This window comes from Periplaneta americana, chromosome 6 (assembly GCF_040183065.1).
Source record: "Periplaneta americana isolate PAMFEO1 chromosome 6, P.americana_PAMFEO1_priV1, whole genome shotgun sequence".
NCBI lineage: Eukaryota > Metazoa > Arthropoda > Insecta > Blattodea > Blattidae > Periplaneta > Periplaneta americana.
Window position 1 is genome coordinate 163,225,493 of NC_091122.1, and position 17,758 is coordinate 163,243,250.

Consider the following 17,758-nt stretch of genomic DNA (forward strand, 5'->3'; position numbering starts at 1 on the left):
AGTCTTTTCGGGATTTACTCCCAACCCAATCACTTTACTTGCTTCAACTAGAATTTCCGCGTTTCCCCTAATCGTTTGTGGATTTTCTCCTAACATATTCACGTCATCCGCATGGACAAGAAGCTGATGTAACCCGTTCAGTTCCAAACCCTCTGTGTTATCCTGAACTTTCCTAATGGTATATTCTAGAGCGAAGTTAAAAAGTAAAGGTGATAGTGCATCTCCCTGCTTTAGCCCGCAGTGAATTGGAAAAGCATCAGATAGAAACTGGCCTATACGAACTCTACTGTAAGTTTCACTAAGACACATTTTAATTAATCGAACTAGTTTCTTGGGAATACCATATTCAATAAGAATATTATATAAAACTTCTCTCTTAACTGAGTCATACGCCTTTGTGAAATCTATGAATAATTGATGTACTGTACCCTTATACTCCCATTTTTTCTCCAATATCTGTCGAATACAAAATATCTGATCAATAGTCGATCTATTACGCCTAAAACCACACTGATGATCCCCAATAATTTCATTTACATATGGAGTTAATCTTCTCAAAAGAATGTTGGACAAAATATTGTACGACGTCAACAAAAGTGATATTCCTCGACAGTTAGTCTTGTCCCCCTTCTTAAAAATAGGTACGATTATGGACTCCTTCCATTGTTCTGGTACAATTTCCTTTTCCCAAATTGCAAGTACAAGTTTATAAATTTCGCTAGATACTGCCGTTCCACCCTCTTGTATTAATTCTGCTGGAATTTGATCAATACCTGGAGACTTGTACTTTTTCAGATTTTCTATCGCAATTTCGACTTCAGTAATGACAATAATAAAAGGTAAAGGTATCCCCGTAACATGCCATGAAGGCACTTGGGGGGGGCATGGAGGTAGAGCCCCATGCTTTCCATGACCTCGGCACTAGAATGATAATAATAATAATAATAATAATAATAATAATAATAATAATAATAATAATATTAATAATGATAATAATAATAATCATCATCATCATCATCATCATAAAGTCGTTAATCCATTAATCGTGTGGAAATTGGTTGGAATGTAAACAGTGGTGGATACAGAGGCTGGAAGTTGTGTGGATAGAAAGAATAATGACTATCTCAGTCTAATCTCTGATCGTACGTTAGCTAACACAAATTGCATTTTTCTTATTTCCCAAGGACAGTCTCTCGCAATGCAGAAGCCTTTTAAAATACTCGCGAGATGGGACCAGAGATCCGGTTTCTGATCGGACACAGATGAATAGAATATTTGTGGTGGCGTAGCGTCGGGGTGGCCCACGCCTGCCTGATATCAGAATGCAGTGTGAGAAATACGTTTTGTGGACTGTCATTTCTGTTCTGAAAACCAGTTCCTCTCCGTTGCACACTTGCCGTGGTTCCCCACAGTCTCGGAAAATACTGGATGTTTCCTTTTAGCTAAACAATGATTTTTTTATGTAGCGTTATAAATCACGGAAGAGAGAGAATCACGATGCGGGTCCTGCTCCCCCCGAGATTCGAAAAATATGTGAGAAGTTGAAACTCTTTGAAATAAACTATCGTTTTATTTATACACGTATTTATAGTGTGTGTTAATTTATTGGATTGTTTATGCATTAAATTTATTTCCATGTGTATAACTTCAAAATTATTTGTAGAAATAAATATGACTTTGAACAGGAGAGCCTGCCGCTCTTTCATATGTTAAATAAAATGTCTTCTTTCTAAATTCAGCAGAACGAAGTTTACTAGTAGTAAGTTATCAGTTCTACAGTCACTAGACCACCATGAAACCACATTAACAGTAATAATACAATATTATCTGTCTATACTAATAATAAATCTGTAGCCGAAATTTTTCTGGTAATTTCCGATTTTCCAAAAATAATTGATCCTAACTTATATAATTAACCGCCCTGAAACCGAAAATTGCTTTTTTGAAATTTTTTTTGTATGTGTGTCTGTCTGTCTGTCTGTCTCTCTTGATGTTTGTTACCTTTTCACGCGATAATGGCTGAACCGATTTATATGAAAATTGGAATATAAATTAAATTCGTTGTAATTTGGAATTTAGGCTATATGGCATTCAAAATATTTTATTTAAAAGGGGGGTTATAAGGGGGTTTGAATTAAATAAATCGAAATATCTCCCTTATTATTAATTTTCATGAAAATATTACATAACAAAGGTTTCTTTAAGAATCATTTCCGATAAGTTTTATTCCATGCAAAATTTTGATAGGACTGATATTTAATGAGATAAATGAGTTTCAAAATTACAATAACAACGCTATCTAAGGTGGTGTAATGAAATAAAAAACAAATGACTTCGTCTATAAGGGGCTTTGGACAACAACAATCGAAAGCTATGCAACATAGCCTACACAGAATGTTTCTGTGTTTGTATGAAGTAATATCGGAAGCTAAATTAACCGATTGTATAATTAATTATTAATTCACCGTTGAAAAGTGTAGTTTCTCTAGATGGACATAATGCTATAATGTTATTACAGTAAATTCTGAGTGAATCGAGGATAGGTAAGATTAAAATAGATTCTTATGCACAGAAAACTTGATAGGCTATTCTGTACATTCGTTTCCTGTATTTCCTAAACGAATTTTTATGACCAAATGAGTGGTCTCTGGATCAAAATGATCGCATTTTAATTTTTTTAATTCAATTTAAATTAAGTAACATAATAAACGATTTATCCTTCTATCAAACACGAATGTTCCCTGGATAAAATGTCCTATTTTAATTATGTAATTACTTTTTATTTATTTCTAACGGGTGCAGCGGAGCGCACGGGGATGGCTAGTTTTAAAATAATTACTGTTGGCTGAGGAAAACATCATAACAGTTACGTTATATGATTCGTGATTTCTCTTCTTCGTTATATCTGTGGACTCCTCACTTTATTTTTCATAACGCATTCGCAATCACAGCTCAATGAGCACACCCTGATCTGTGTTACTGAAACCAAAGCTGTTCTGCTACTGCAGGTAATGTATAGCCCTGTTGCGTTCCCCTCCAAGCCGATTCACTCCCTCTAGGTAGGGGAATAGGAACTGCACATCGCACAGAGACAAGTGCACAATGTGCGCAAGTGCACAATGTGCAGGGTTTTGACATGCCTACTTTAGACATTTTGGTATTATACCAGAAAACGTAGCCATTCAATCTGTAGATATTATTTTGTAGAGAAAGTGATTATGAATCAACGAGAAATAGGACTTTAGAGAAAAAAAGAGTTAAAATGAAGACGAGAAAGACTATAAGCACAGTCTACTATATACAGTCGCGAAGCTTGAGGTGATTTTTTGCAAATCTCGTGTTAAAAGCGCTCCAAGCGGTTAGCAACTAGAAACAATAGACTGTCCACGGTCGACTTTGGACTGTATCGTATTTCCATCGAGTGCTAGCTCGTTGCGTATTTCAAATTGATGCTTGTAAAATGTTCGTTATTGGTTGTAATGAAAATGTTAATGGCTAAAATACAATAATTGGATTAATAATATTTTACTAGAGACGTAGAAAAATTAAGTTTGTTTTAATGAAATTTATTGATCACGTTTTATTTTCAGTTCTGGTGGGATTATTATTGCTTAGGCCTACTTTTTTTTTCAAAGGATATGTTTTTAATTATAGCTGTTAATTTTGTTGTTATTTTTATTTGTTACTTTACTAGAGACGTAGAAAAAGTCTGTTACAATAAAATTTATTGATCACGTTTTATGTCCAATTCTGGTGTAATTATTATTGCTTAACCTCATCCCACTTTATTAACTACGTAAGCCTACACTACAACTACCGGTACACGTAAGTTACTCCATTAATTCATATTTCCATTATTATTGTTGTAAAGGGAAATGCAAATTAATATTTATTGGTTTCATAGTTAATTATCACTATAATCTTGAATGAGTGAAGCGATTATAATAAATTTCAGTTCGTTTTGCACAAACAAAAATAATATTAACCTATTTCTTGCAGGTATCTTCGAGTTTATGGTGGAATTTAATATAGGCCTACTTCATTAAAATAATAAATTGACTTTATGCATTTAATATTTCAATAATGGAAGGAAGGTGTTAATTTTTCCAAAAGAACACAACGAAAGTGTAACATATTATTTTGTTGTCTACTAGGAGAGAGATCTGCGATGATGAGGCGATAGTAGCGATCCTAGTGGTGGGCAACTACCCATATTTGCATTTTTACTGCATATTGAACTTCGCGACTGTATATAGTAGACTGTGCTATAAGGCTGAAATGTGAAGTCAAGAAGAAGAAGAAGAAGAAGAAGACTTTTCGACCCATACATTTGCAATTCAGTAGCATATTTAAGTAAGAATGCTCTCTACCACACCAGATACCTTGTGGCGGCACACGGGGACAGAGGAATGGGTGGGTCTCAATATAAACACCGATGCAGCGGCAGGGAGGGATACAAACTCAGACCACCAGCGCGGCAAATGGACACGGAAGGCATGAAATACTCACTAGTTCCGCACATCAGCTTGTTAGCAGTTGTTACAGCTTGTACACAACATCAAGTTAATTAATTAATTGCTCGTTGCTTTCAGCCATGATATATGTGTACAGTTATGATCCGACAATAAAATCGTAGCTTCACCGACGTCTGCACCACCAGGAACTAATTACGGAATGCAGGTACTCCACAAGCCATGCGCAGCTCATGAAAAGGGACGCAGGGGCATCCGTGCACTCAATATGCTTCGTCGCACATCGTGTTTTATACGCATCTAACTTCATGAAAGCAAATATCACGACATTCCTCATCTCATACACATTCATGTCATGTATGTACGGGCTATTCCATCTCAAATCGACTGAAATATAGAGAAAATTGACCTTGCAATTTTTAAATATAATGAAACTTCTTCTGCCCGCTGACAACTGTGATACAATGCTTTGTGCAAAGTTTGAGGCATCAGAACTTCATAGTGTTTAAATTAAAAATATTTAAATTTATCGTATTTTCATAAAATTAGCAACTTTAAACTGTTGTGGCTCCGAAACCCTTTCTCCCAATGATCAAAATCACGGTTTATTTTGATGCTGAGAAATTAAAGTTTATATTGACATGTAAACAGTTTTTCTTACTTTTTATGGAAATGGAGAAATTTAGATTTTTCTTAATTAAGACACCTTTGACCACGAAAAAATATTTTTAAAATATATGGTTAGATTCCGCATTGAAAGTACAAATAAACACATATTTTTTACTGGTGCACCCTTGATAAGAAAGTATTCAAAATATCAAATAAAGAAAATAAATAGTACGCGCGTGAACTAACCAGCTGACTGTGAGGCAGGAGCTAGCCTAGGCAAGCAAGGCCAAGAAACAAACACGTGATGTTTCGTCTAGTAGCGCATAGCTGGGCTAGCTTTATCACAAGTTTTCATAAACACAGGAGTGAAATGACGCCCAACGCTCGCTTATCTTCAGCTCTCGGCCAGTGCGTGCGGTACTGCGCCGTTCAAGTCTAGGCGTGTGAAAATAATCTATTTAATACCCTCGAAACTTCTTACCGAGCCACTAAGCAAACAATGCCGAATCCCTCTTAATAATGCAAGGATTTTTGTTAATATTTTTTACATTTTTACAAATTGGCAAAAAGCCTAGAAGTAAGTAAAATCAGATTATCTGTCTCTATGTATACAATAAAAATAAGGATTACTTCTTAACATAACCTACCAAATGTCAGCTTAAAAATGAGCTCTCGTTCAATGTTCTGCAGTAAATGGTTCCAGAGTTCTGAGCGCTGAAAGAGGCTTGTTTTTATGAAATACGCTAAATTTGTCGTTCAATAGTACGAAAACAGTTTGACTTTCGATAGTATATTTTTGCAAATGCACTCTCCTCAGCACCTTGTATAAATAGGGAAAAAATTAGAGTATAAAAAAATGCGAGGTTTTTTACTGATCGATTTCATATGGAATAGCCCGTACACACATTTCAATACAATAGTGATCACTAGTGGACAGGTAAAATATGAACTTCCTAGAGCAGCTGATCCACTAAAAATTTTCATCGGTTAATCAGATGCCTTTAATCGGTTTATCAACTGGTGCATCAAGTTTTAGGCCTAATAGATTTTAAGCAGTGTTCGTAAGTTTCAATTAAACCGCCTCACACCATTTTATTTATAATATTTAATGTCATATGTTACCTACTTTCAGGATTTAGTGAAGAACTCTCCAGAACATGGGGTGATAGTAGGAGAAAGAAGAATAAAGTGCATAAGATATGCTGATGGTATGACATTGATAGCAGAAGAGGAGACGATATTAAGGGATATGCTACTGGAGCTAAATTACAGCTGTGAACAGTATGGGATGAAGATAAATGCAAATAAGACAAAGACAATGATTATCGAAAAAAATTAAGAAGGTAAACGTGCGAATTATAAATGAGGCAGTAGAGCAAGTGGACAGCTTCAACTTTTTGGGGTGTACTATAAGCAGTAACATGAGCTGCTGCCCGGAAGTCAAAAGGAGGACATCAATGGCAAAGGAAGCTTTTAATATAAAAAGGAGCATCTTCTGCCGACCACTGGAGAAAGAACTAAGGAAGACACTAGTGAAGTGCTTTGTGTGGAGTGTGTATGGGGCAGAAACATGGACATTACGAAGAAGTGAAGAGAAGCGAATAGAAGCATTTGAAATGTGGATAGGGAGAAGGATGGAACGTGTGAAATGGACAGAGTAAGAAACGAAACTGTGTTGGAAAGAGTGGATGAAGAAAGAATGATGCTGAAACTGGTCAGAAAGAGGAAAAGGAGTTGATTGGGTCACTGGTTGAGAAGAAACTGCCTAAAGAAGGATGCTCTGGAAGGAATGGTAAACGGGAGAAGAATTCGGGGCAGAAGATGATGTCGGATGATAAACGACATTAAGGTATATGGATCATATGCGAAGACTAAGAGGAAGGCAGAAAATAGGAAAGACTGGAGAATGCTGGGTTTGCAGTGAAAGATCTGTCCTTGGGCAGAACATTATGAATGAATGAACAATGATATTTAGTCGGCTTGAAATTAGAATTTTAAAATAATAATTTTTTTAATTTTTACATTTTAGATCCATTTTATTTACTTTCTTGTAATTTAGCTACTGAACAAAAACAAATGTACCAGTTCTAATTTGAGTGTGCTGATTACAGATTTGAAGTCCGTTTTTTTTTTTTCTATCACGTCACAATTTTAAAGTAATAACATTTTAAATTTTAATTATTATGTGTGACATTACGTTCAGGTCAAAACTGAGTGCTCTTAAACTCGAAGTTTGGGGCACTTTTGTGCTAGTGTCAACTAAGTTTTTAGGAAATTATCGAGTTGATAATTATGCTGAGCTAGTTAGTATATAGCATGCTTACAGCATTTCAGAATCTAGGTTGTCACATGTCTTTAAAAATGCATTTTCTTCATTCACACTGACTTTTTTCCATCAAATCTTGGCGCTGTAAGTAACGAACATGGTGAGAGGTTTCATCAGGACATATCATCAATGGAATCCAGGCACCGGGATCAATACGGTCCGAGCATGATGGGTGATTTCTGCTGGTTCCTACAGCGATCAACCACATGCCAACATAAGCAGAAAAGCAAAGGTCTCAAGCACTTTTAACACAGTTTTTAGCGCTTACTATATATTGTAAGTGTATATCTTCTTATAAATGTATTTAAAATAAAATAATATAACAATCTGCAAAGAATATATAAACTAAGCTCAATTTATGTCTTTGACTTTACGGTACAGGTCCTGAATAGTAAGATTTACAATGTTCATATTCTTTATTTGCCTGAAGGTACAAGAATACAAGAGGCTTCGTCAATGTGATAATATAAAAAACAATGTGTCAATATTTAAATATTAAAAGAGTAAAAAATAATAAAATTTAACTAAAATACTACATAATTTTCAAAAAATTCATTCATATTATAAAAGGGATTATTTTGTAGCCATCTCTTAATCTGAAATTTAAATTGTGTTTCATAAAGTGCTTTTATATTTTAGGTATCTTATTATATACTTTTATTGCAGTAATTACATATCTTGATTGTGTTTTTTACAACCTGACATGTGGTACATTTAATTGATCATTATTTCTTGTTTCATAGCGATGCAGATCTACTATACTTGTATAATTAGTAATATTCTTGTTTACATATATTAAAAGTTAAAAAATACAGTGTATAGATTGTAGACTGTCATAATCTTTTCATTTTTGAAAAGAGATCTACATGATAGTCTGGGTGGTGACATTGTTATAATACGAACTGCTTTTTTCTGCAGTAACAGAATGTTTGGAAGGTCAGAACTATTTCCATATAAAAGTAATCCATATCTAATAACACTTTCAAATAGTGCATAGTAAACTTGTTTTAAATAATGTTTGGGAATCTTGTACATGATACTACTCAAGAGATAAATTACTCTAGAAATTCTTTTACATACATAACTGTCATGGCTGTTCCACCTTAGTTTAGGATCCAAGTACATACCCAGCATCTTTACACATTCGTTTATCACATTATTTTGGGTTTGTTTCAAACTTAGTGTTAACACATGAGTTTTTTCATCATTAACAATAAATTCATTAATTGAAAACCACTTTCTTATTTCAGCAAATACAGCTTGCCTCATAAAATCTAACTCAGCAGTATTATTATGTGTAATAACAAAAGTTGTATCATCAGCATACATTATTTATATATATTATTATAATGTACCGAAGTACATATGATATTTCCATGCAGATATTCTGCGTCATCATACGATGAAAGAGTAATGGAAGGGAGAAAAATTCTCTCCGGCGCCGGGATTTGAACCCGGGTTTTCAGCTCTACGTGCTGACGCTTTATCCACTAAGCCACACCGGATTCCACCCCGGCGTCGGAAGAATCGTCTCAGTTTTAAGTTCCAACTCTTGGGTTCCCTCTAGTGGCCGCCCTCTGCACTACGTCATAGATATCTATGAACCTAGGACCGAAGTCCACACATGTGCTGAGGTGCACTCGTGATGAGTGACTAGTTGGCCGGGATCCGACGGAATAAGCGCCGTCTTAAATCACGAAGTGATTTACGCATATCATATATGCGTTCCATTACTCTTTCATCGTATGATGACGCAGAATATCTGCATGGAAACATCATATGTACTTCGGTACATTATAATAATATATATGATATGCGTAAATCACTTCGTGATTTAAGACGGCGCTTATTCCGTCGGATCCCGGCCATTACGAGTGGACTTCGGTCCTAGGTTCATAGATATCTATGGCGTAGTGCAGAGGGCGGCCACTAGAGGGAACCCAAGAGTTGGAACTTAAAACTGAGACGATTCTTCCGACGCCGGGGTGGAATCCGGTGTAGCTTAGTGGATAAAGCGTCAGCACGTAGAGCTGAAAACCCGGGTTCAAATCCCGGCGCCGGAGAGAATTTTTCTCCGTTCCACTACTCTTTCATCGTACATTATTTATGTTACAGTCCCATAACTCAAAACCTGACATGCTATGATAAATCTGATTACAGATCTGGAATCACCGCATCAATTTCAATATAGGACACTTGCAGTTTCCTCAGTAGCAGACAAACGTTTTTTTGCAGGCCAGTGTAGGCCTAATATATTCTTTTAGGGAACGAAATTGTGCGAAACATTTGTTTTAATATTAGATTATATTGTGTCTGTGAGTAAAGTCGGTTTATGCGCCGTGTTTGGTCAGAGGTCGCTGTTCCTGTTACAACAGGTGAGAATGCGAGAGGGACTAATAAAATGAATTGTATTAACGAGGAACATGTCCTCTTTTATGCCACGCTAACGAGCAAGTGCAAAAACTGAGCCCGCTCCCAACCTGCAGTAGACGCAAGGGGGAGCTGTGTCGCACACGATGAAATATCGATCACACCTTTTTCCAGACAAAAATAATAAAAGTAGAGAGGAAACAGTTGTGCAGAAAAACAACAATAAATTAAAATTACATTTTCGAAGAAATATATTTTTAAAAAACTTACACTATCAATCATACACAAGTAGCGGCCGTTTGTACCAACAGCTATCAAATTGTGCGCTTCTTTCCTGCTTCATTCTGGCCGCAAAATTAAATAAACACCATCGTAACGTAATACCGGGTGTTATAGAATGTTATCAACATTCACTGAAGTGTGAATACAAGATTCATATCTGAGACTCTTTTTGTTTTTATTAGGCGTCAGAACGGAAGATTTTATATTATATGTTAGTATTTTCTTTTATAACTTACTGCTGAATTTTGTATTTATTTCAGCCCAAATATTCTGTACTCTTCTTTTCATTACTTCAAACATTATTTGCAATTTTCATTTCATTTGTCATAATACAAGTTATAAAGAGAAACTAGTGCCATATTACGAAAAATCGACATCATCGAGATTTACTGGGTAATGCACGATTCCGAAAACATTTTGGCCATACCGTTATCAGCCTATGTACAGCAATTTCTCCTGAATTGTGACGTACAAATACGTCTTTCTACTCACTACATATTAGGGGCAGTAACTTGGGAATCGATCATCACATAAAAATTCAGCCTCCTCTATATAATTCCTTCTATTCCCCTCGTTCTTTTCGTATTCATCTTCTCCTCGTATTCTCCATATTTTCCTTGAATTCTCCTTGCTCTCCATATATTCTGCTTGTTCTCTTTCTATTGCCCTTGATATTCTTTTATTGCCCTTTTCTCCTCGTATTTTCTTGTTCTTCTATTACCCTTGTTCTCCTTTCATTCCCCTTTTCTCCTTATATTTCTTTGTTCTCTTTCTTATGTCCTTGTTTTCCTTTTATTTCCCTTTTCTCCCTGTATTCTCCTTATTTCTCTTGACTTCCTTTTGTTATTTTTGTATTCCCCTTTTATATCTGTATTCCCCTTTTCCCGTTCTAGTCCCCTTGTTCTCTTTCTATTGCTCTTGTAGCCTACTCCTTATATTGCCCTTATTCTCTTTGCATTGCTCTTGTTCTCCTTGCTTTCCCATTGTTCTCCTTGTATTGCTTTTGTTCTTCTTGCATTCCCTTGTTTTTCTTGTAGCGCCCTTGTTCTCCTTGCATTACCTTTGTTCTTCTTGTTCCTCATGTTCTCCTTGCATTCCCCTTGTTCTCCTTGTATTACCTTGTTCTTCTTGTATTCCTCTTATTCTCCTTGTATTACCCTTGTTCTTCTTGTATTGCTCTAGTTCTCCTTTTATTACCCATGTTCTCCTTGTATTACCCTTATTCTCCTTGTTTTACCCTTGTTCTTCTTATATTGCTCTAGCTCTCCTTGTATTCCCCTTATTTTCCTTGTGTTATCTTTGTTTTCCTTCCGTTTCCCTTGTTCTCCTTGTATTGCCATTGTTCTTCTTGTATTACCCTACTTCTCCTTGTATTACCCTTGTTGTCCTTGCACTCCCCTTGTTCTTCTTTTATTGCTCTAGTTCTCCTTTTATTATCCTTGTTCTCCTCGTACTCCCCTTATTTTCCTTGTATTACCCTTGTTCTGCTTCCGTTTCCCTTGTTCTCCTTGTATTGCCATTGTTCTCCTGGCACTCCCCTTGTTCTTCTTTTATTGCTCTAGTTCTCCTTTTATTACCCTTGTTCTCCTCGTATTCCCCTTATTTTCCTTGTATTACCCTTGTTCTGCTTCCGTTTCCCTTGTTCTCCTTGTATTGCCATTGTTCTCCTGGCACTCCCCTTGTTCTTCTTTTATTGCTCTAGTTCTCCTTTTATTACCCTTGTTCTCCTTGTATTCCCCTTATTTTCCTTGTATTACCCTTCTTCTCTTTCCGTTTCCCTTGTTCTCCTTGTATTGCCATTGTTCTCCTGGCACTCCCCTTGTTTTTCTTTTATTGCTCTAGTTCTCCTTTTATTACCCTTGTTCTCCTCGTATTCCCCTTATTTTCCTTGTATTACCCTTGTTCTGCTTCCGTTTCCCTTGTTCTCCTTGTATTGCCATTGTTCTCCTTGCATTCCCCTTGCTCTTCTTGTATTGCCCAAATTCTCTTTTTATTACCCTTTTTCGCCTTGTGCTGCCTTTTTTCTCCTACTATTCCCCGTATTCTCTTTGTATTATCCTTGTTCTTTTTGTATTCCCCATATTCTCCTTGTATTCCCCTTATTCTCCTTGTATTACCTTTGTTCTCCTTGCATTCTCCTTCTTTTCCCCTCATTCCACTTGTTCTCCTTGTATTACCCTTGTTCTCCTTGTATCCCCATATTTTCTCCTTATGTTACTTTGTTCTCCTTCCATTATCCTTGGTTACCTTTTATTCCTCTTGTTCTCCTTGTATTCCCATATTCTCCTTGTATTCCCCTTATTCACCATATATTACCTTGTTCTCCTTGTATTCCCCATAATCCTCTTATATTCCCCTTATTCTCCTTGTTTCACTCTTGTTCTCCTCGTATTCCTCGTATTTTCCTTGTATTATCCTTATTTTCCTTCTATTCCCCATATTATCCTTATATTCCCCTTATTCTCCTTGTTTTGCTCTTATTCGCCTTGTACAGGGTTGGGCAGATAAAACCGGCCCGTCTCATCTCATTTGATTTGAAAGAACTATTCTTATTCACAAAACAACTCTTTACATTGCAACAACAAACAGAACAGTTTATAAATTATTTGTAAGTTATAGCATGTAACAAGCAACAATGTAACTAAACATGCGGAATAAAGGATAGCCAACATAATTTGAAATCAAGTGAAATAAGGCGGGCCGGTTTTATCTGCCCAACTCTGTATTTCCCCATATTCTCCTTTTATTATCCTTGTTCGCCTTGTATTGCCTTTGTTCTCCTTGTATTCCCCTTATTCTCCTTGTATTACCCTTGTTATCCTTGTATTTCTCCATATTCTCTTTGCATTATCCTTGTTTTCGTTGTATTGCTATTGTCTCTATGCATTCTCTTCTCATTCTATTCCCATTAATTCCTTTGAATTCCCCTTGTTTTCTTTATAGTCCCTTTGTTTTCCTGTACTCGTCTGTTTCTTATTGTATTCTCTTTGTTTTTCTTGCCTTCCCCTTATTCTTCTTGTACTCCATTTGTTCTTCTTGTGTTTTCCTTGTATCCTGTTGTTTGTCCTCGTCGTCTTCTCCTTATTCTATTTGTATTGCTCCTTCTTCTGCTTTCCTTCTCTTGCAACAGCAATATCACTCACAACGTGACAGAAATAGATTCTTGTGAAACACTTAAAATGTACAATGGGACGATAATATTATATTATAGGGCAACTTTGTGATAGTTATTATGTCATGCTATATGGTGTTCCTCAACAGCAGCAAAGAAATACGACAAAATTAGTTTTGTAGTGATGAGGTTCTGATTGGTTGAAATTCAACGGATTCGTACACTCCATTGGTGAAATAGTGAAATAGTCATAATTATCTCTGAATAGCGTCTGTAATTCAAGAGGGACGTCAAATAAGAGGATTTCATTATAAATACTACGACTTGTTCGAAGGATTAAATATACGTACTTGAAATTCAAGACGGCAAATTATATATTCATCGCGGAACCTTGAATGTAATTCTGCATTATTTTCTTCTTTCTTGCTTTTAACTTCAAAGTTCAGCCCATTTTTCACTGTCATCTAACCGCTAATTCCCCAGTATTACATCATCGTCTTTATGAGGTTTTTCCCGACTTTTCAAGGGAGCGCGACAATCCAGACTTTGACGTTGTGCAAACAATATTTTTGTCTTCCTGCTTGGATTTGAAAGAGAGAGAGACTCAAATTGTGATGGATATTGATTTTATTAATCAAGGCTTAATAATTGTTGGCGTGACTGAGATTTATGGTTAAAACGATGGCTCTTCAACAGTTTTCTACCAACTTCGGTTTTCTCAAGATTCTATTTCAGCATTTCTTCATTATTACTACGAGTACCATCGTCATATTGTTTGTAAGCAGTTTTTTTCTTCTTTATTTTCAAAGGGATTTTCGAAAAAAAGATGTCAAAAGCGATGAAAAATACGGAAAGGGTACAGTAGGTTACCGCCTTCGGATTATTCAGAACCCATTTTTGGCTAGTTATCACTGAGGCATTTGAAACGTAATGGCAACATAGTTACTCTTTCACACTAAATTTATTTAGGTTACTTTTGGTATTACATATTTCAAATATAGTCCACTACCATAGTAATAATTTTTTACAAAAATCATTAAAACCAATTGTGTGACAATTTGAAAGGAAAAAGAAATCATTAAGATAAATGATACGAAAACATAGGAAATCATTTACAATAAACGTTTGTCGGGTACAAATGATTACTAATTATAGCTCAGGATGATTTTAACACATGAGATCCTATGGCATCAATCGTTGCATCAGAAATTTTAAATTTTTTAAGTTGATTTAAAGTTTCTCGTGGGATCGTGCCACGGGCACCGAACATGAGCCCAAAAACTGTCCAATGTGTGATGTGGTATTGTGCTCCAAGATGCTGACAACAAGGCTCATATATGACTTGTTTTTCACGACACACCTCTTGTGCCTGTTGCTCATGCATCTCGAAACAGATTGTGGGATCAAGAATGACACCCTTATCCTTCTGCCGATCAATTATGATGATATCAGCACGTCTAGTAGAGCCGTCAGAAGAGACGCAACCAACCTCCTCATAAACCTCGTAGGAAGCATTGTAACGGATTGAAGATGCGATGAGAGAACGAACCGTATTATGTCTATTGATTCGGAGCAATTCTCCATGATGGCAGAAACCCAAGACATGAGGAAGCGTTTCTTGCTCGTCGCACCTTCTGCAATGGGCTGAGTCAAGAGTTCTACCAGGGAGATTACGTACAGGTATTGTATTACAGTTCATCTTAATAGCTTGCGTCCACTGACTGCTCGAAAGTCCCTTTTTGGTTGAAATCCACAAGTTACCTTTCTTCCAGTGAGAATAGAAAACAACTTCCAAACCTTTACTTTTCAATTTGCTCCATTGATGAAAAGAATCTTCACGCAATGCTTTTCTTAGTTTTTGAGAAGAAATACGTTCAGAGCAATCCAACAATATGTTGCCAAATCTTTGGGAGATGGCGGACTCCATCTGCAGCATCATTTCTGGATGTCTCTCTCACTGATTGAACTAAAGCTCTTTCGTTGTCAGCTCTCGATTGAAAGTGAATGAATCGCTTCCACCCATCTTGCAATAGTTCATTATAATGGAACTTCTACCCCATAAGCTTCCTTTAAGGGAAGGCAGAGGTGAAATTTTCGAACAAAACTGAAGAAAAAATGAAAATTTGGTTTTCTCCATTTTTATTATCTTCATTTTCATATTCCGATGTTAGTTTTTGATTTTGTGCCCTTAAAAGTAATAAATTAAAACCAAGATAACTGTATTACTATATTATTCCCATAATAAACTAATACTTATCATTATTTATATACCTTCTCTGAACATATAAATAAAAAGAAATATTGAAAATTTCTTACAATATGGTGCATGGAGCATTTTATATCAAACGATATAAAGTTTTATAAAATTATTAATATTTACAGAACTATTGTACTTAGAAAGTTGAAACTTGGTATGTCCATTACTAATAACATACTTAGTATCCATGATCAATTTCAAACAACTCGGATAAATTTTGTGGATTTTGAAATATTCACCTCTGCCTCCCCTTAATATCCTAAAGCATCGAGTTACCTTTTCTTGGAATTTTATGCAGCATCTACTGAACATGTTAGGGCTGAATTTTGTGTTCCAAATCAGAAACAGTCACTGTATTTACAAAATATGGTTATTTCGAGACTTTCAATATTGCATATTTATGAAATAATTGCTGCTATAATACGTACTACAAGATTTCAATGGTCACTGTTAGGAGCATTGATTTACGCATTGTGGTCATTACTTATCGAATCCTCTAGTACATTCACTTTTTTCAAACCTTTGTTAAATGAAGAAGATAATCGTTTCATTAGGAATACTGGTAGTATGTATTTAATTTTTCATAGTATCATGTTATGTTACTCTAAATTCATCCTCATACGACCGAAAATAGAAAACAATTTAAATGACAGTTATTCCATTCTTCCATTATTTATAATGCATTTATATGCTATCTAACAATCTGCATACAGCCCTGTCAAGTATAGTTAGGACTTAAAATCCAAAAATACTTGGTGGTAAACTTAGATTTAACACACTGTACCTCTGCAGTTTTCTTAGCACCCTTTTAATTACCTGACATTTAATGTTTTTACAAGGGTTTATTTTATTGAGTGCTTGAGCTGCTAATAACATGTCTTCAGTTAAGATTAATTATTTATTAGTTCTAATAACAATTTATGTTAATATATCTGCTGCACACTTGACGGTTGGGTATACTACGGGCAATAAAGGAGCTTCATATTGTGTTGTTAGCCGTTTTCGTTAGGATCTGCATTTATAGCCTGCAATTACATGAGAAAAACGTACAGTGCATTAAACGAAATCGTGACAGACACCTGTTTCTACATTTGTTCATAGAGTTTAGAAAGCATTTGACACGTAATTTAATCCTTTTTATAAAGCAGTCTTCAGGAAACTAGTGAAATGTACTCTGTAATGTATAAATCAGAGATTTAATTCTCGTAGAAAGACTGGATAGATTTTCTCGTTTCCATTGTATCAACTTTTTCAAATATGTCCTATTCGCTGACCTTAATAACAACGAAGATAGCAGTAGTAGTAACAGCAGAAGTAGCACTATCAGTAGCAGCAGTAATAATAATAATAATAATAATAATAATAATAATAATTTATTTAATCTGGCAGAGCTAAGGCCAGTAGGCCTTCTCTCCCGCCCAGCCAGACTCTAATTCTAATAGAATACAATTTCTTACATAGTTATTACATTAATATCTAGACCATAAAACAACATGAAAGTAAACAATGAAAGTTGGATAAGTAATGTTAGTGTGACAATAATAAACATTGGTAAGAAATAATAATAATAATAATAATATTTTTATTTATTTATTTATTTATTTATTTATTTATTTATTTATTTATTTATTTAATGTGCTGTACAACAGCCAGTGGCCAATTACAGTTCAGCACAAATATAACAAAAAACATAAAACAAAAATAATTATTACACATAAATATAATTACAATTAATTACAATAATGACGATGAATGGATAACTAAGAATACTATGAGACAATGTTAATTGAGTATAATGCCTAAAATAATACATAAATGATAAATCATTGCCAAGAGCAAACAAAGTCTATACATTGAAGGGATCGAATTCGCAGCCATGCATGTTGGCATTTTTAATGCATCTGGAGACTGGTGAAAGAAATTTCGAATTTCTAATATAGAAAAGTTTATGGGCTCTCATATCTTTTGTTGGAATACGTAAGGTAATATTGTTTAAGAAAGAGTCACAGGATATATCACCTTTGAGGACTTTACAAAAGAACAGATAACCTAGCTCATGGCGTCTAGCATATAGATTTTGACAATTAAAATATTCACATTTTCTCTCATAACTATACCCGGAATTAATGGGCAAAAATCTGAATGAACATAAGGATATAAATTTTCTTTGTATATTTTCTAATTTAGCCGAGTCCGTAGTTGTAATCGAGTTCCAAACTACAGATGCATATTCGAGTTTCGATCGCACCAATGTATAGTATAGCATTAAGAGAGAATCGGGCGTGGAAAAAGAATAAGTTATTGACCGTATTATTCCTAGCATTCTGATT

At 35.2% G+C, this 17,758-nt stretch overlaps 1 protein-coding gene across 2 annotated transcripts in view; it reads left to right on the forward strand.

Moving 5' to 3' along the window:
• The window catches only part of fj (four-jointed box kinase), a 904,662-nt gene that overhangs the window by 597,167 nt on the left and 289,737 nt on the right, over positions 1-17,758 (forward strand). The gene's annotated exons all lie outside the window — the stretch shown is intronic.